The following is a 21,678-nucleotide window of genomic DNA, read 5'->3' on the forward strand; positions in this document are numbered from 1 at the left end:
GGCCTCGGGGTTGCTTACCCATTCAGCCAACAGTTATTTACCTGAATAATATAATGTGAAGATTATCTTTCGGATATCCGACATGATACAAAATCAAATACTCTTCTGCATAAAAACTATGTCAATTAACAATAGTACATTATTAGCTTTTTTTTGACTATTGGCAATGCCCCTAGAGGCCGCTAGGGGGCATGTAAAATATTTTTCTTTTAATTTATATTTACCAAAAAAATATTTTTTGAACGTTAGATAGGTTAGTCATGTTTTTTTTGCGATTTCTTTTGGGAGTGTTGTGGTAACCAATAACCATTCCCAAAATAGCTATAAGCCTTTTCAGGACATTTGAGAAGCTACACTGTAAAGGAGAAGCATATCGGTTCGGCGGTTAGCGAGATTCTTCGGTACAGACAAATATCTTGTTATTGTATTACAAGTATAATTCTTAAAACTATTACGAGCAACAATTAATTTCAAATGTACAAGAATCACAACATCCATATAATATACTTATTACAGTTACTAAAATACGTATCTTTGATATTAACAAAGCCTTTGATTATAAATACAATGGCAAATTTCATTGTAATAATGACACACAAATTATTGTAAGTAACACAGTTTCTCTATAAAAAGCACATTTCACATTTTTTTATTTTCCTGACGTCCGCGAACTGCACTACCTTAAAATTATAATAACTTCTTGTTCGTGGATTTTTATGATTTAAAATAAAATTCTATAAAATTAACCAAAACATTGGTGTCATTGATTTTAGACAAAAAATTGCCAACTTTAATATTTTTTATTAATAAAAAGTACACTAGCTTATTATAGCTGCACTATTTATGGACATAATTATTCTTGTAGAATTAGATGTTAGTTTGTGTGTTTTTGTGTGTGTGTATACTGTATATGTTTAGTTGTGTGTATGTGTGTGTGTATGTGTATGTGGGTGTGTTTGTTGGTGTGTATGTGTATGTGTGTGTGTTAATAGAACGTGTATCGGAAATGTAATGATTATATATGTCTTCATTCACATTGATACTAATATCCGGATAACAGACACAGATCACAACATCATCAGTTATAGAGTAGCGATGATACTCTATAAGCTTTTCGGTTATTCTGTATTTCTGTCTGCGAAATAGTAAGAAATCAAACCAATGGCAAAGAGTAATGAAAGACAACGTTGGAAACATCCATGAAAGCGAAGATTAACAAATCAGACAAAGAAAGTATTTATAGAGAGGCTAATCTGATAACATAATGCTTAATCGCCTAAGGACTCGTAAATATAATTCAAACTAATATTACAAAAATTTCAACCACAATTTTGGGCATAAAATCCAAAAATCAATGTTTGAAATCAATAAAAAAACTTAAAAGTTATGATATGAGTTGCCAAGCTTTCAATACTATTTACCACGTCGAAATATACGATATGGACTATCCAATATGAACTTACAGACAGATGCATATTAAATGTAGAAATGCATCTTTTGGGCAAAATTAAGGAAGGTTTTAGGGATTTTTGTAATGGTTTTTGGTTTTATAAAGATTTATTTACAATGCTACTTTCAAATAAAATTGATCTTGTTTTTCTAGACTAAAGAATCACTAGAAATTATCTTTCTCATAACTATTTTTATCACAAATAAGATCATCTACAAAAGGTTAATGTTATTAAAAATTGTAATTGAAATATTTGTTTTTAATGTATTCTTTTGTTAAACTAACAGGATATCAATAAGTGTGTAGCGTTCAGGGGCGTCCAAGTTTTTTTTGTGAGGGGGTAAAATTTGTTTAAGGGGGGGGGGGATAAATTGGCGCGCGAAGCTCTCCGCAAATTTTTTTAACCCCCCCAAAATTTATACCCCGGGGGTAAAATTTGCTTGGTGGGTGTAATTACCCCCCCCTGAAATCTGTTGGCAGGGGTAAATTTGGTTTACCCCCCCAAAAATTTACCCCCGGGGTAAAATTTTTTTTTGGGGTAATCCCCACTTTACCCCCCCCCCCTTGGACGTCTATGGTAGCGTTGGTTCTTCTTTACAGTAAAGATTCTTATACGTCCAGGGATGTTTTATAACTATTTTTGAGGTAAGTACTTCTTTCCTCCAAAAAACAATGACCCTCCCCCCAAAAAATCTTCCTTCTTAAGCAAAAATTAAAGTGGAGAATTGACTTCTCACCCCCTTTCCCTCAAATGTCTCCCGATTCCTCTAGAGGCGTAGCCGCTTGTAATATCTAAACGTCTTAATACAGACATAAACAAAAGTTTTTTTTTTTCACATTTAAAATATTTATTTCATTTTGAAACAATATACAAGAAAAAATTAATAGTAAGGTTATAGATTTTGGGTTAAGTTAACAAGATAGTTTTACAAATGGTAATTTTAATAATATAATATTATGACTTATGCAGTTAGACATTTTGAGAAATTGGATATGAGATCGTTTTCTAGGCCTGCTTTCTCAAGAAGTTTAAAGGTAAATTGAGTTACTAACAGAGAGTGTGCAAACAAATTATTTTCATTCCAATTTAAAAATTTTTCTTCTTTACTGATTTTCATTGATCTATCTTTAGCAGCTAATATAAGGTGTGATAATTGAATATACTCATTGGTTGAAAAATCTTCATAGTACATATTATACAGATAAAATGTATCTTTAAGAAATATAAATTCTGGCCTGCTTTCATTATATTTAACGTCAAGAAACAGTGCAAGTTTGTGGCTAAAAATTTTTGGAAACAGGCATTCAAAAATTTCGTGTTCAGTTGTGCTTTCTGTATTACATTTTAAACATAAGTTTGTGCTGGTTAATTTAAATTTGAAAAGTTTGTTTTTACTTATTAAAGTACGGCTGATTTGCTCAATAAAGAAATTTTTATAATGTAACAAGATAGGTAGGTTGAAATTTGCATTTTGCTTCGTAATCCCCATGTAATGTAATACGACATATATTTATGATGTTATTCTATTTAGCATCTATTTATGATATAACATCGGAAATACAGCCGTATTTCTCAACGTAAGTTAAGGGGACACTAGTCCAAGGATTCATCATTTTAAAAAAATGTATATTTTTATTATCAAATCCATATTTTAATTAACCATTTTAAAATCACGTTAACAGGACATTTTCTGTCTCAGGAAACTAACATTTTTTTTGAAAATGATAGGACTTTTCTCACTTGAAAGGACGGACCAACCTAACTGCAGAAAAAAAGATTTGTTAAAAAATCTAGAAGTGTCCCTTGAAACTCCGAGAGGTAGATATGGATGAAACCGGAAGCACCAACCTGATGGATATGACGTCACATAATCATCACAAGGTTATCTCTCTTAAAGGTTGAGAATATCCATATTAAGATAGGATTCTAACCTGTTTTAATCAAATACAACTACATTCCCTTGCTTTTTCAGTATTCCCCCCTCCCCTAAAAAAGTAGGACAGTGCAGTATTGAAAACTAAGAATAATCAGAGTAAAAAAAAAATAATCTGTTGATCTTTTGCTTTAGACCAAAAATATACATTCTACTTGCTGTTGTAGAAAAAAACTCAGAAAACCACAGGAAACATACAAAAGCTTTTCTAATAATCAAAGCTTAAGAATCCCAGTCATTAGCTTTTCTTTACTATTTCTAACTTTTATAATTTCATCCTTGTTGAACCATACCGGAAGATAGAAAGAGGAGTGATGATACATGGTAACTATTTGTATCATAATATATGCTATAGTGAAGCTTATGAGGGTTATACTGATATTATATATAGAGAGAGGAGTGATGATACATGGTAACTATTTGTATCATAATATATGCTCTAGTGAAGCTTATGAGGGTTGTACTAATATTATATATAGAGAGGAGTGATAATACATGGTAACTATTTGTATCATAATATATGCTCTAGTGAAGCTTATGAGGGTTGTACTAATATTATATATAGAGAGGAGTGATAATACATGGTAACTATTTGTATCATAATATATGCTCTAGTGAAGCTTATGAGGGTTGTACTAATATTATATAGAGAGAGGAGTGATGATACATGGTAACTATTTGTATCATAATATATGCTCTAGTGAAGCTTATGAGGGTTGTACTAATATTATATAGAGAGAGGAGTGATGATACATGGTAACTATTTGTATCATAATATATGCTCTAGTGAAGCTTATGAGGGTTGTACTAATATTATATAGAGAGAGGAGTGATGATACATGGTAACTATTTGTATCATAATATATGCTCTAGTGAAGCTTATGAGGGTTGTACTAATATTATATATAGAGAGGAGTGATGATACATGGTAACTATTTGTATCATAATATATGCTGTAGTGTAGCTTATGAGAGTTGTACTGATATTATATAGAGAGAGAGGAGTGATGATACATGGTAACTATTTGTATCATAATATACGCTATAGTGTTGCTTATGAGGGTTGTACTGATATTATATAGAGAGAGGAGTGATGATACATGGTAACTATTTGTACCATAATATATGCTCTATTGAAGCTTATGAGGGTTATACTGATATTATATTATATAGAGAAGAGTGATAATACATGGTAATTATTTGTATTATAATATCAGTATTTTGTTCACTAGCTATTCTTTAGAATACGACCATTATTGTATCATAATAGATCCTCTGATAACTGATAATATTTCAGCTTAATTATATCAGTATTGTGTTCATATGCTAAACTTTAGAATATGACTATTTGTATCATAATCACTGTGGGCTACAATTGAATCAAGACAAAAGTAAGTGCCGAGCCCTGGGACCTATGTAGGGTGAGAATAGACATAAATCTTTGATGATTCCAGGTGGAGACAAAATATTTTAGCGGGGTCTTTTTTTTTCAATTTAAAGTTCTGAAAAAAAATTGAAAAAAATATGAAAATCTTTAATAAAAAACAAACAAAAAATAATTTTCAATATTTTTTTTTACTAAAAGATACAAACAACTTATATAAATACTATAAGCTTTAAAAAAATCACAATTTTCAAATTTAGACTTTCAATATAAAGATTTGTAGAAAAAACCTAACAACAAATTCTAACATATTTCTGATCAACATAGCAATAAAACGTCTTTTGCAAAATCTTTATAATCAAAAATAAATAGCACTTACTAAAGACTTTTTTTCATTTAAACTTATACTTTTCACATTATTTAACTTTAAAGATTGATTTTTTCTGAAAGAAAGGTTGCGTGATTTTTTTATTCATAATTAATTGCCTAATTTTGAGATTCAGATAAAAAACTTTACTTCTTTATATTACTAGATAATCTTATAGCAGCGGCTACGCCTCTAGAGGCATATGAGGCCCTTGGGTTGGGGGGGAAGTCGAACCCCCCTTACAATTACAGTTTTTTTTAAATGAATAAGTCAAAAACATTTATTTTGGAGAGTTAATTCTCTTGGGATAGTGGTGGTACCCTTTCCTAAAATAGTTATAAACCTAACCAGGACATATGAAAAGCTACCATGAAAAAGGAGAACCATAGTTCACAAAGACTCACATATAACCTGTTACTTTATTATAAAGATACATATATACACAGAAACTCTACAATCAGAGTATGTCTGTTTGTTCATCCATCTGTATAAAAACAATACAGAACATATTTATTTTGCTATAGCGGCTACGCCCTTAGAGGCCTTTAGGGGCACTTAAGAGGTGAAGAAGTGGTTGAATTCAACAACTATATTTTTATTTTAGGCTTAAAAAGAAAAAGTTTTTTTGTGTGTTGTGGTCCTTTTTTAAGGGGCGATTTCTCTTCTCTTTCTCAAAAGAAGTTATAAACCTTCCAAGGACCAATGAGAAGCTACATAGTAAAGTAAAAAAGAACCATATCAGTTCTTAAGCATCAGAAAGATGGACAAACAGACATCAATCTATTTTGTATCATAAATAGTGCTTTAAAGCAGGGAGAGAAATATCATCTGGAAAAAAAAAATTTCCTATGGTTTAAAAGTTATATCCCTGTATAAAAAAGATAGGATGTCTGTGTGTTTTTTCTGTCTGTGCCTAAAGTTCTTGCTAACCGCTGGACCAATTTGGTTCTTCTTTATTGACCTATCTTTTAGACTGATAATAGGATCAACATATTAAGGAGTAGTTTAGTGTCTATTAATCCTTATATAAAAGTAACAGTTTCTGTGTCTGTCTGTTTGTGTGTGTGTGTGTGTGAGGGTGTCTGTCTGTACTGAAGATTCTTTGTAACCGCTTAACTGATATAGTTCTTCTTGGTTCAAGTTTTTCATGGTCCTGAGAAGTTTTGACTACTTAGGGGACCTGTTGCGATTTTTGTTTGGTTGGATTATTAAATTAAGTGCCCAACATTTCAACCATTAACTGAAACATACAGAAGGGTTATCCATGTATCATATTTGGGAATGTAAATCAATTTAGCGGTCATTGTCTTATCCCTTTAGATCCCTGAATAGTAATTAAAAATGATCAATGGTTCTTTTTTTTCTATGTAGCTTCTCATTGGTTCTTGGGAGGTTTGTAACTTATTTTGGGAGGGTACCTCCACCATCCTAGGAGAAATCAACCCCTAAAAAAGGACCCCATTTCACACACAAAAAATAACTTTTTCTTTTTAAGTCTAAAATAAAAATCTAGTTGTAGAATTCAACCACTTCTTCCCCTCTCAAGTGCCCCTAAAGGCCTCTAGGGGCGTAGCCGCTAGTACCAAATAAATATACAGGGTGCGCCACATAAATCTGGACTTTTTTTAAACGGCCATAGCGCCAAAACTACTTGACCAATCAGGACGTTTGACCCCACTATAAAAAGCTTAGGTAATGACCTTTTTGCCCATGATAATCTTTGGACGATGGAGGACATGTACGCTGAGCTGGCCGCGCATATGTTCAACAAGGCAGATTCGTATTGCGCAGATAAGTTACCGTGGATATATGACTTGGGCCTACTAAATCTGACCTCAGCCCATCTGTAGGTGAGATGAACTAATGGAACTTGCTGGAGATACTATCAGATACCTAGTGAAAACATTAGAAAAGACTAGAGCTTTCTATCCCAGCTGACTTGGCTGTAGTACTCCGACAAAGTGGATTGTGGTAGATTTTAAGATGTCAAAAACGTCAAAAATCTTGAAAATTTCTCGGTTCTTGACTTCAGGGGCTCATATGGAACCTTGAAACTCGTTTTAGACTATGTATTGTGCTGATAACCCTATCTTAATCTTCGTGCCATTTTTAAAAAGGTATAAAACATTGTTCTAGCTTAACTGTGGCCCAAATGAGAGCCGCCGTGTCAAATGGTAGCTTTAAAGATAGGTTAATATGGATCCTGCTGTTACTCACTCCTTAAGAAGATGTGGCCTCCCAGCAGCACCGATCTTAATCCAATGAACTTTTGAGCCTGGAGCGCCATTAAAGCATGAACCAATACACGTGCCCATACCGAAAGACCTCTCTCATTGCTCCTATCAGGGAGAACTTCGCCTGCTTGAACAGGGACATGGTGACCAAGGTCGGCGGGCGGTTTAGGGGGCGGGTAGAGGTGCACCCTGTATTCTGTAATGTTTTCATACAGACAGATGAACAAACAGACATACTCTGATTGTAGAGTTTCTGTGTATATATGTATCTTTATAATAAAGTAACACGTTCTATGTGAGTCTTGTGCACCAAGGGATCTCACTAACCACTGAACCAATATGGTTCTCCTTTACATGGTAGCTTCTTATATGTCCTGGTAAGGTTTATAACTATTTTGGGGAAGGGTACCATCACTATCCCAAGAGAATTAACTCTCCAAAATAAATGTTTTTAACTTTTTCATTAAAAAAAACTGTAATTGTAAGGGGGGGGTTCGTCTTCCCCCCCAACCTAAGGGTCCCTATATGCCTCTAGAGGCGTAGCCGCTGTAGTAGAGTATCCAATGATATAAAGCAGTAAGGTTTTTTATCTGAATCTCAAAATTAGGCAATTAATTATGAATAAAAAAATCATGCAACCTTTCTTTTAGAAAAAATCAATCTTTTAAGTTAATTAATGTGAAAAGTATAAGTTTAAATGAAAAAAAGTCTTTAGTAAGTGCTATTTATTTTTGATGATAAAGATTTTGCAAAAGACGTTTTATTGCTATGTTGATCAGAAATATGTTAGAATTTGTTGTTAGGTTTTTTCTACAAATCTTTATATTGAAAGTCTAAATTTGAAAATTGTGATTTTTTTAAAGCTTATAGTATTTATATAAGTTGTTTGTATCTTTTAGTAAACAAAAATATTGAAAATTATTTTTTGTTTGTTTTTTATTAAAGATTTTCATATTTTTTTCAATTTTTTTTCAGAACTTTAAATTGAAAAAAAAACAAAAAAAAAATATTTTGTCTCCACCTGGAATCATCAAGGATTTATGTCTATTTTCACCCTACATAGGTCCCAGGGCTCGGCACTTACTTTTGTCTTGATTCAATTGTAGCCCACAGTGTAATAGATCCTCTGATAACTGATAATATTTCAACTTTATCATATCAGTATTGTTTTCATATGCTAAACTATAGAAAATGACTATTTGTATCATAATAGATCCTCTGATAACTGATAATATTTCAACTTTATTATATCAGTATTGTGTTCATATGCTAAACTATAGAAAATGACTATTTGTATCATAATAGATCCTCTGATAACTGATAATATTTCAGCTTAATTATATCAGTATTGTGTTCATATGCTAAACTATAGAATATGACTATTTGTATCATAATAGATCCTCTGATAACTGATAATATTTCAACTTTATTATATCAGTATTGTGTTCATATGCTAAACTATAGAGTATGACTATTTGTATCATAATAGATCCTCTGATAACTGATAATATTTCAGCTTAATTATATCAGTATTGTGTTCATATGCTAAACTATAGAATATGACTATTTGTATCACAATAGATCCTCTGATAACTGCCAATATTTCCGCTCTTATATACGTAGGGATGTAGAGGGGAAAGAATGTCTGGGGAACAAATGGCACAAAGATAATAGTAGTTAAATAAAATGTATATTAGTCATAAGATTTTTATCACGCAACCTTCCCATATTTTACAAACTATTGGCCAAAAACTCAAATTATAAAAATGTCCTGTTTTTTTATTAAAAACAGATGTACATAAAAAAGTTTCTTTAAAAGTTTATTATACCTCCGTCAACAATTTTGTATATTACTAAAACAGCCAAAAATGTTATAGGCAGAACAATTGGTTAACAACACCTAAATCACACTCTTCCTTAATAGAACACTGGATTTAAAAAAAAGTTACTATATCATAATGCATACAAGATTTAAAGCGTTCAAATTCATAGCTGCTGTTTTTTGTGTGGTTTCAAAAGACATGCTTTTTCAAATGTTCCTCCACTGGCATTTTTTAATTGTACTAATCAAAATGTTTAATGTAGCAAAAACTGTCATGTTGCAGTTGTTGAATCTGAAAAAAATCAACCAATAGCTACAAAAAGTTGTTCGCTAATTTCCTTCTGCTTCAGACACAACTATTGATAATCATAACTCTGGTTTTTTTGTATGTCTTTCCTTTCTGTTACAATTGGAATCTTATTTCTTCAAATTTTTCAGTAGTCAACAAACAACTTTGCAGCTTCTAAGAATGCCAGCTGCCATTCATCCCCTTCTAGGTAATTGATAAAGTTTTATTTGAGCCTTGAGGCACTATAATTTTTTAGTTACTTACAAAGAGTCTAAAAAAATAATAATTTGACGTCATAAAAATGAGGGATTATCCATCTCTTTTTTAGGGGTTTTCTGTAACCCACTTCTCCTCTCATATCCCTCACTTTTATGACGTCACATGGCTGATTTTTGAGACACTTTACATTCATTGTTTACATCAGTTACAGAATGCTGCAATATTATAAATTTTTGTAATCCATGAAACCTAAAATTTTGTTCAGGGGATGTGTGCATGTCTACTACTGATGAAGCTCAGGGCGGGAGATGTACAATGGGCTGTTTATTAAACTAGTCCCCAAAGTTTTATAATAACGTTTTCTTATTCGTTGGCTTAAAAACTTTGGGAACTTTTATTGGATTTTTATTGGTTAGTTCATTAATTTAAGTGTCCATACATTTCAACCACTAATTGTAAATTGTAATCTACAAAAGGGATAATCTTCTATGTCATAATTTGGGATGTACATCAATTTATTGACCATTGTCTTATTCCTTTAGATCCCTGGGTGAAGCCACCTCTGTCGGAGAAAATTAAACTTTATTGCCACCTCGCATTAAAATATACCAAGGTTACAAAAAATGTTTAAAATTTTGACCTATTTTTGGTAAAAGGTCACTTTCATGGTTGTTAAGGTATTAGGCTTTGATTTTATAGTTTACTAGCGGCTACGCCCCTAGAGGCCTCTAGGGACACGTAAAATTGTTTCTCTCCAATCAATTTTAAAATCAGCTATTTACCAAAAATATTTTTTTCACTGATAGATGGTGTTAGTTTTGTTTTTAGCTAATTGAAAAAAATGTCTGCAGGGCATTTCTTTTATTTTTGTCGATTTCTCCGGGGAGGTTGGTGTTACCCTCCCCCAAAATAGTTATAAACCTTCCCGGGACCTATGAGAAGCTACCCTGTTAAGGAGAACCCGATCGGTTCAGCGGTTAGCGAGATCCTTCGTTACAAACAAACAAACAGACAGACAGACTTCGTTCTATTTTGTATTACTAGCGGCTGCGCCCCTAGCACAAGGGGCTCAATATTCGAAGTAATGTTGAAGAGCAGAAAATAGCCTAAAACCATACCTACCCGGACTATTCATAAAAATGAGCCTAAAACCCCCCTGAGACCTATAAGTAGCTTCACTGTAAAGGAGGACCATATCGGTTCAGCGGTTATCGAGATCCTACAGACAAAAAAGCTTACTACTTTATATATTAGGATAGATAGGACAATTTTGTAAGTCAGTAATCCTTAGATAAATGAAAGTCTGTCTGTACGGAAGGATATTTCTAACACCTGAACCAATCGGGTTCGCCTTTAAAGGGTTGCTTCTCATAGGTCCCTGAAAGGTCTAAAACTATTTTGGGGAGGGTACCGACATCCTCCCAAGAAGAATTGCCCCTATAAAGGAAATATAACCTCAAAATAAGGAAATATAACCTCAAAAATAACCCTCAAAATTTGTTATAAAACTAAAATTAAAATGTGGGTTGGTCGATTTTTCCCTCACCCCAAAAAAATATTACTTCTTATTTTAGAAAGTAAAAATTGGGAGTTATATTCAAAACTTCACCACCCTAAGTGTCTTTAGTTGGAAACAATGTATGAATGTGAATTATACTAAATCCCAAACACATTAGATTCTACATATTTGTTGGTTAAAAACGTTGAGGTATTAGCTCAAAGTAAGTTCTATTATACGGACAAATTCTAGTTATAGAGTAGTTCTGCTATCGTGTTCTAAGTTTTTTCCATATTTTTTTCCTTCTACTAAAAAATTTGTTCTTATTTTATTACTTAAGTGTTTAAAAAAATATCTCCATAAATATTATAGGGGTCAGAATGTCACATCAAGCTCTTTGTAGTTGATTTTTGAAAGGGTAACTTTTCTATATTTAGAGTCGGTCCGTCCGTTGTTGTAAGCCAGACTCGCAGCTGCAATTTTTATATTTTTGAGGCAGAATAATATGTAGACTGCAATAAAAAAAGGTGCCTTAAGCAGATGCGGCTTTGATTTTTGTTTTGTAGAATTAAAATTTAAAAATTAAAAAATTTACTTTTTAAAATTTAAAAATTGAAAAATCAATAATAACGACAAAGCGGTTATAAAAATTGAATAATAAGTGGAGACCTTGAAATATCACGCCTAATATTCTTTATACCTTTCAATGAATAAGTACCCTTAAATACTTATGTTCATCCTTTCAACATTAAACTAACTGAGAAGAAATATTTTTTAGTATGGCTTAGCAGCCGACAAATAATGATGGCTTTCTGCGACTTCTTATTGTATAGAAAGGATACCGAAGAATCTAAAAGACAATGGCTGACTTATTGATGTATAATATTATTACACTTCTGTAGATTACAATAAGTGGTTGAAACGTATGGACACTCAATTAAATAACCCAACTAATTAAACTTCAAGTCCCCAAAGTTGTTGAATAAGAAAACGTTATCATAAAACTTTGGAGACTTGTGTAATAAACAGGCCACTGTCCCCTCTCTCTCTCTGACAATCTCTACTTTAAATCAATGAATAGTTTATAAAAAAGTTTTGTTCTCACTCCCTTGTAAGAAGTTGGAAGGGTAGCACATGCTATTGGCATGACCTTTATGACTTGTTATGCTTTAACAATAACAGCAAGAAAATTAACATTTGTATTTAGGAAGGATTTAAAAGGACTCTACGTTGATACTTTAAAAAAATCATTCTCAATCAGCTTAAAAATTGTTAAGATATTTTGATACGACATGTTGACCACATCACATCCCTAGCATTAGTATTAACCTGCGGAAAGGTATTATCCTGCGGGGTTCTTATATCAAACTTACCTTAACCTAAAGCAATTATTTTTATTACATTTTTTTTATTTGTTGTCCTCTTCCGGTTAAAGTAAAAGAGTCGTTGTATTTTTGGCTTGATATTTATTTGAGACGGAGAGTCCTTTAAATATTTTAACGCCCCGTGGTGATTACAGAGATAATTCTTCAAAAGAAACTCTGCGGCGAAAAATGTTGTTTATTTCAAAATAAAATTATTACTACATTTAGATCATTTACATAAATCAATATATAAATATAATATAAATAACCAATAATTAGGAGGAAATGTTTGATTAGCCTTAAATGACGTCCTCTCTTTTTTTGATTGGGGTTAAATTAGAGGTCTAAAGGTTTGAGCGGGGTACACTTCTTTACTTCATGGACGTCTATGTTAGCCTCCACTGTTCTTTACCTGAATTACCTGGGTATTATCCTTATTTTAGGCTTTTACTAGGCTTTTTAATCAAGCAGATTAATTTTCCTTCATTACCGAGTAAATAATAACAATTGATACAAAATACGTGGATGTATTGACCGGGGAAAATTTGTCGTCAATTTAGGTAATTAATTTGACCTCATTAATTAGTCAGTTCGTTCATCCAGTTGAAGGGGATGGATGGGGTGATGGGGATGGATGTGGGGGATTTTGCCAGCTGGGGGTATCGTTATTTAACCAGCTGGGAGCATCACTTTATTAGATAAAAATCTGGTACAATATCCAAGAAATTATATATCGATTTTAATAACCTAGTATTTTTATTTATTCTTACTCACGAAACCTTTTAGATATATTTTTTCAACATGTCGTCTATTAAAAATTTTACCTATGAACAGTTCTCATTTGTTTTTCTTTTGTGTCTACCTTTCTTTCATTTATCATGCTCTTCCTAAATTGGTTATGCAATTTGGTCTTAATTACTTATAGGATAGCTTCGTTACTAAAACATAAAACGAGCTGGATCTTTAAATCATTTTAGTGGTGAGCCAGATCGTGGTGAGCTAACTTTCCACCAATGAGAGCAGGGGCGTCCAAGCTTTTTTTTTTGGGGGGGGTAAAAAATTTTAGGGGGGGGGGTAATTCGTGTTTGGGGGGGGTAAAATGGCGCGCGAAGCGCGCCGAAATTTTTTTTTACCCCCCCCAAAATTTTTACCCCGGGGGTAAAATTTGATTGGGGGGGGTAATTACCCCCCCTAAAGTCTGTTGGGGGGGGTAAATACTCCCCCCAAATCTGTTGGGGGGGGTAATTACCCCCCCCAAACTAATTTACCCCGGGGGTAAAATTTTTTGGGGGGGTAATTTAATTATGTAAAAAAAGCAACTACCTAATCTATTAAGTTAATAAGTACTATCCTATAACATAAAGTAGTAAGTAAGGTTTATTTGACTATAGCTTCAGATTTCATTACTTTTAATACTGAGTTCTCCTTTTTAGGAAAGCTTCACATAGATCCCATGATGGTTCCACACTATTATAGGTCAATCCTTTGAGTGGTTTTAGGCTATTTTTCTCCTCCCTTTTTACCCTTTAGAAAACACGAGTTCTTAGATGCTAAGGGCGCCACTACTATTCAAATATATAGTAGTATCTCATTCTTTAGAACCTAAAAATACAATAATTAACTCACTAACCAATGAACCAATATGATTATACTTTAAAGTGAAGCGTCTTATAGGTCCTGGTAAGTTTTATAACTAGTTTTGAGACACCCTGACATCCTCCCAAAAGAAATCGCCTATAGAAATTCTTTTTCATTATTTAATGAAATATTTAATTTAGTTAGGTATCTATTTTATGGAATCTTCAGTGCTTTACAATTACATCATAGATCCCCGGGATGGTTTTAGCCCTTATAAAGGCCCAAGCAAATAAAACATGATCAAACTATTAAATTTTTTGTTATCATGGTTAAGAACTGTTTTAACTGGTTGGACTATATTGGGGTATAGTCCCTTTTGTGGCAACGCTCTTTAAGGGGCGTTTCTTCGTTTTTTTCACACAAGCTTCTCTCCTATTTCTAGCCCCTGCGGGGGGCCAATTGCTTAACCATGTGGGGCAATCACCTAAACCAATATAACCTATCCTAAAATAAACTATCAGTAAAATTTTTTTTTAAAGAACATTCAATTTGGGGGGTAAATACCCCCCCAAAAATTTTTTTTTAAAGAACATTTATTTTGGGGGGGGTAATTACCCCCCCCAAAATGGTTTGGGGGGGGGTAAATACCCCCCCCAAAATCGTTGAGGGTGCCTACGGCACCCCCAAGGTAGGGGTAATTTTTTTTGGGGGGGGGTATTGTTCACAAAATTTTGGGGGTGCCAAATGGCCCATTACCCCCCCCCTTGGACGCCTATGAATGAGAGCACAGCATTTTATGAAATGCCGCGTTGTGATTGGCTGAAATTCCGCTCACCCCGATCTGGCTCACCACTAAAATGATTTAAAGATCAACCTCAGAAATGTTATCACTTATCTAAATTTAATTTTAAACTTTACTTTGATACTACTCCAGGTGACAATTTGTTAGATGTTGTACTATCATTTCCGTATAAATATTGATAGCGCCATAAGTCATATTGCCAATAAAAAAGTATTAGGTTGATATTACAGTTTCAAAATGTTATTTGTAAATGATCTCGCTAACCGCTTAACTGATATGGTCCTTCTTTACAGTTATAGGTCCAGAGAATGTAAATAACAAGAAAATGGAACCTAGGACTCTTTTTTTCATTTTGTGTAAAAATGAAATAAGACTCGCCATGCTACAATTGAACCAAGATAAAAGTAAGTGCCGAGCTCTGGGACCTATGTATGGTGAAATTAGACATTAAACCATGATGATTCCAGGTAAAACCAAAATTTTTCAGCGGGATCTTTTTGAGAAAATTAGATTTGAAAATTTCAAGTTCAATTTTCACCCCCTAGAAGTTGCCGTATAATCATGACAAGAAAAGCAAAGATTATTTATTTAAAATTTTGAACATCTTTGCTTTTATAAAGTTCTTCATAAAACCACATCTAAAGGGAGTTAATTAATGACCATTTTTATCAGTTGCTTTGCTAAGGTCATGGAAATTTAGCCTAAAATAAATCATATATAGAGAGGTTTTATGAAAGACCTTATGAAAGCAAAGTTGTTTAAAATTTTAAATAAATAATCTTTGCTTTTCTTGTCATGATTATACGGCAACTTCTAGGGGGTGAAAATTGAACTTAAAATTTTTACATCTAATTTTCTCAAAATGATCCCGCTGAAATATTTTGGTTTTACCTGGAATCAATATGGTTTTATGTCTAATTTCACCATACATAGGTCCCAGAGCTCGGCACTTACTTTTGTTTTGATTCAATTGTAGCATGGCGTGAAGAAGGTCTATCTGTCTGGATATTCTCGTTTTAGGGTTTCTATTAAACTGGTTATTATGCGGAATTGATATGACACCTCACTGTTGTTCTTTTCATAATCAGTATTGACACAACCCATTTTAACACAACGTTTTATGACCTTTTATCTTGAACCCTTTTAAAACAAAATTGTCTTTTCATTGAAATACATTGAAAATATAGAAACAAATACGTCAAAATTAGACTTATATAAAAAACAGGAAACAATGTTTTGTGTAAGGGAATTTTTAGAAGTGAAGCTATGCTGTATTATAGCAGTGTTTTTTTTTCCTTTAACTTATTTTTGTTCTTTAATTATTTTATATACAGTTTTTGATTTGTCTGGCTGTTTTTTTGCTGTTTTTTTCTTATTTCAATTTTTTTTTTAGTTCAACATTAGTTTTTAATGATAAATTCACTGAGTGAAAAAGTCTTTGATACTTCTTAGTTATTTATTGAAATATATTTCAGTGGACATTGCACCCTCTTCAGTCTTGAGTTTAGTTGGATAACCCAGGCATGTACCTACGTAGATCCTAAAATTGATTGATTTTAATAACATAAATTGCATAGGCTTGCAAGGATGTTTATGAGGGGGGTGGCGGGTAAAGTGATGATCTCCCCCCTCCCCCCCACCAATCTAAAAATTTGGACACCATCAACATAAAAACTGTACTTCCAAGTAAAGATATCTATGAAATTTTTATTTTCGAATGATTTAAAAAAATTGTTGATCTGCTTCTGAACTTCATTGTCCTTTCCCTGAATTGTTGAAATAAATAAGGGATGTATAGTTTTCTTTACCTTTTGACACACTCATTCTTTTTGTTGTAGAATAAGATATCCAAAAACATTTGTAGATTACATAAATATCAATAGCTGTAAATATATATAAACCCATTCAGTTATTTATTTATAACATGTTTGTGTGTGTGTATGTGTCTATGTGTGTTGTTAAATATCTGAGAGGAAAAGGATAATAGCATATGAATAAATTTCAACTTTATCTTCCAAGCCTATAAAGCAAAATGGCAAACATAAAAATGGGGGGAAACTAATTTATGTCCATTATCATATCCTTGGCTCCCTGAATATTTATTTATTGTTCCCTTTTTTCCTCTCCTTTCTTACCATTGCATTGTTATATATACTTATTTTGTATCGTAAGGTATCAAAATTGTATTTTTAAGGGTGAACCGGTATTTTCTTGGATTTATTGATTTTCTTTCTTTTAACAGCAAATCTATTCTACAAATAGGGTGTTTCTATACATGCACCCGTCTGTATGACATCCAATTCAAACCTAAAAGTATTTGTAATACACTCTTTTAAAAACCTTCTTCTTTTAAACAATATTTAATCCACAGGTGCTATCCCTAAAAACTGCCTGTCGATCACTGAAACCATTATTCTTGAAATAAAAAAATAGGGGTGGGGGGAGGCCCGAGGGGGGCATTTTTCTCCTATACTTAATCACTGCAATGCAAGTAACTCTAACTCTGTGAGGCCTCTATACAGGCGGGGACCTAACCCTTCACATTATATTACCTCTATATTACCTAACCTAACAAATAACGAAAAACTATTGATTTCCTCCTTTTAATTTGATAAATTAACCGGCCTTAACCTATTTTTTAAAGTAGGTTAACATCTACAATATTTTTATTTGCTTTTTCTTTAAAAGACCATTTTTGAACAAAAATTGTCTCTGTTGATCTTCAAATTAAGATTTTTTGTCAGTATATAACGTTTAAATACTCAAATTAAATAAAATAATAAAAATCTCTCATGTGAATACAGAATGAAAAATTAATGATTTAATCAGTAGATACAAAAAACATTCTGCTTGAGCGAGAGAAAGAGAGAGATAGATGGAGGGAGAGAGTGTGTGTTAGAGAGAGAGAAAGAGAGAGATGGTGGATGAATTGCAACATTAGATAAATCCTTGGCTAGAAAACCATTACTGTGTCAACTGGACCCATAAAGGAAGAAATAATACCATGTTAAAGGCCTTTTCCTAGCACCATAACGTCCAAACCATCTTTGTCTTATACATTTTATAGTTTTGTATTCGGTGGTCGAGCGTGTCCGCAAATATTTCTCATTTTTTATATCAAAACTTAATGCTATGTGTAGATATTTCATAATTTAAATTGAATTTCCTGTTCTAAATAAAAGTAGTGATTTCTGACACAATAGCGACATGTCACGAAGGTTTTTTTTTTAAAAGTGTACTATAATTGGGCATGGTTGACTTATTATCGACATGAGTTAATGTTCTGGTGTATTCTTGTCTATTAGTACAATGTTTAAAATTGAATTGCAATTCAATATGTGTTTTTTTTGCCAGGAGTTTGATTTGATAATATCTTACAATTTGCGAAAAAATATAGATAAATCAAATTAAAGTTAATACTTAGTAATCAAATTTTTGAATTGTAAAAATGTTTTAACTAATTCTTTTCTTTGGCAGCCACATTGGGTATATAGCACGATAGGACATACAAACAAACATAACATACATAGCCGATGAAAATTGAAGGTTTAACTTGGAGAAAATTTAGGAGGTACGAAAGTGACATGGAGAAAAAACAAGGATATAAAATATAAAACAGTCTTGTATAAAAGCATAAACAGTCAAACAGAAGGATGAAAGTCTATTGCTCATTTGTTATAGGAATCTTCACTGTAAATTTATACATCTATCTTTAGTTAAAATTGAGAAAATCATATTTATCTCATTTAAGCATTAATGGGAAAAAGCTAAGTATTAGTTGCTAATTTGCAATGATAAAAGGCACAAAAAAGTCAGACATCTGTCTTTATTAACAGCCGAGAAGATCATATTTTTCAGGGGCTTTGCTTCCAGACGGATGAACGGACGTACAATCGGATAAAGTGAGTTATGGAGAAGCTTTCAATCAAAAAAAAGACAATACTTATTTAGTGTACCAGGTTTTGTGATAGTGATGACCCCATAGAAATTGTTTTCCTAGGCATAACAAAGCTCCTATTTAAGGCGCTTTTAAGGAAAGAAGCGCAACTATAAAAACCTCACCAGGGCTTTAGAAAACCTTGCAGGTATTCTAAACTGAAACTAAACTTACCTTACCTTAATTACTACAACATTAGGACATAGATCTAAGAAATTTGCATGAAAAAAGGGGTGGGGGCGCCTTTGGGGCAAGAACGACCATATTTTTTTTGGAGGAAGTGGTTACAAAATCTCAATTGTATTATTTTAAAAGTCATATAAGTTTTTAAGATTGGCAAATAAACAAAAAAATATAAGTGAATTATACTAGTAACTCTAGATTTGAAGCAACTCTTAAAGAAGTTGTATCAACTTTTTTTTTTATAGCTAGCCGGTTCTTTTAGTAAGTAGTAGATGTAAAATTTTTCATAGAATTCAAATATGCAATCGGTTTTTTTTGTAGACCTCTTATTTTTTAAGTAATTTAAGTTTTTAAAAAAAATAATTAAGTCGGTTTTAAGGTACTAAAACGCAACAAAATAAAAGAAGAAAATGGTCAGTAAGAACAAAAATAGTAAGATCTTTAATTTGACACCTTACTTTTAAAATTCTGTTGAGTAATTATTGAAAAAATCTATTTTTTTAACCTCGGTATAATAAAAACTTTAGACCTAAATATTTTCTCAAACAGACATAAAAAACATGGGTTCATATATACCATTAGAATCAGAAAAATATTACGAATCCATTGTAAGCAAAATTGAAAAAAATTAAAAAATTAAAAAATTACAGAAATGGCCAATTATTTTTTTTGTTCAGACAACACTATTGTCTTCCCTTTTTTATCTCCTCTTTACCCCCTCTTTACCCCCTTCCCATTTTTATACTCAATTGAAGAATTAAGACGTTGCCTGTACAACATAATATGATATTTTCATATAATTCCTTTTATTGTAGTTTATATACTATATTGTAAACTTTTTTTTTCAATTTTGCTTACAATGGATTCGTAATATTTTTCTGATTCTAATGGTATATATGAACCCATATTTTTTTATTTGTAAAATAATAAAATTAAGTTCAAAGTTTTTATTCTCGTGGGTTTAAAAAAATCGATTTTTTCAATAATTACCTGACAGAATTGAAAAAGTAAGGTGTCAAATTAAAGATCTTACTATTTTTGTTCATAATGACCATTTTCTTTCTTTTTTTTGTTGCATTTTAGTACCTTAAAATCGACTTAATTTTTTTTTTTTAAACTTAAATTACTTAAAAAATAAGAGGTCTACAAAAAAACCGATTGCATATCTGAATTCTATGAAAAATTTTACATCTAATACTTACTAAAAGAACCGGCTAGCTATAAAAAAAATAGTTGATACACCTTCTTTAAAATAATTTCTTCTTTTTTTGAAAATAACGCTCTTGTTTAAACTATTTAAATTCTATTAGGGGTGAAATAGTATTGTACATGTACATTGTAGATAGATGACAGATAATATATAGGAATACCTAAAAGGACAATTGGAAATAAATTACCTTCTCCATATAATTCTATATAATGAATAAATTTCTGCCCTAAAAGATTGGGGGACAGAAAGGTTGTTTGAAATAGTGGCTGCAGATAATCCAAACTAAACAACTTGCTGAGTATATAAAATTTTAGAATGTTGTCAAAGGCTAGTATCAGCCTTCTGTTGCTTCTGTAATTCCAATTTTAGGGCATAGTCCCTTTTGTGACAACGCTTCTTAAGGGGCTTTTCGATATTTTTTCCTATTTCAACGGGCTCTAACCCTGCGGGGCCAATTGCCTATTACTGTGGAACAATCACCTAACCTAACCTAAAGTAACCTTTCAAAAGCCACTGTGAAAATACGATGAAACGCCCCTTCAGACTAAGAGGCGTTGTCATCCAAGTTTTATTTTGAAAGGGACTGCGGCAGAACTAAATATAGTTGATAATGGCATCCAGCCGCGGCTGTTGATCATGATGAGGCTAGCTGACTGCAGCTTGGAATATACAAAAAAATAGAAGGATAATAACTGCTGTTATTGAATGCAAATCCATAGAAATAGTAGATAATTATTAAAGATAATAGTAAAATTCATTTATTTTAATAGTAGTACTCTTAAAATTATGAAAAAAGTAAAAAGTTAAAAGAAGCCGTCGATTTCATGGTACAAAAGACAACCTTCAAAATTAGGCCACGGTTTATAACTAGGGATATTCATGAAAATTATTTCTTTTATCATTTCACACTAAAACATCTATACATTTTTTAGAAAGAGGGTCATAAAATAGAGACGAAAATTTACATTAGTGAAGATTTTTTGTTTAGAGCTATGGTTAATTAAATATTTAAGGGAATATATCAGTAGGACAATCCATTGTTACAGAATAGCTGCACTTCTAGAGAACATATTATTTCATTAAAACAAGGTTGTCTGTCTGAAACAAAACATCTCATTCTCCACTTGATCAATTTGGTTCTATTTTACAGGGTAGCTTCTCAGAGGTTCTGTAAAGGTTTATAACTATTTGACGTCACGTGGCTGATATTTGAGACACTTTGTATTATATAGTGTTTAGAGGCCTTTAAGAGTTGTAGCCGGTAGTAATCAATAAAAGAATATACATAAATGATAAATAAATCATATATTGTAGATAAGAAAATTATTTGTAATAAGATCTGTATAAAGATAATTGAGATATCAAATCTTTAAATCTTTCTCAAATCCTATGGGCGGATATCATGTAA

At 32.1% G+C, this 21,678-nt stretch overlaps 1 protein-coding gene across 1 annotated transcript in view; it reads right to left on the reverse strand.

The window, feature by feature from the left end:
* LOC145324438 (isochorismatase domain-containing protein 2-like) overlaps window positions 1–21,678 on the reverse strand; it is an 88,047-nt gene that overhangs the window by 32,487 nt on the left and 33,882 nt on the right. The window lies entirely within an intron of this gene.

The sequence above is a fragment of the Acartia tonsa genome, chromosome 1, assembly GCF_053477335.1.
Source record: "Acartia tonsa isolate MP-2025a chromosome 1, ASM5347733v1, whole genome shotgun sequence".
In the NCBI taxonomy this organism is placed as follows: Eukaryota; Metazoa; Arthropoda; class Copepoda; order Calanoida; family Acartiidae; genus Acartia; species Acartia tonsa.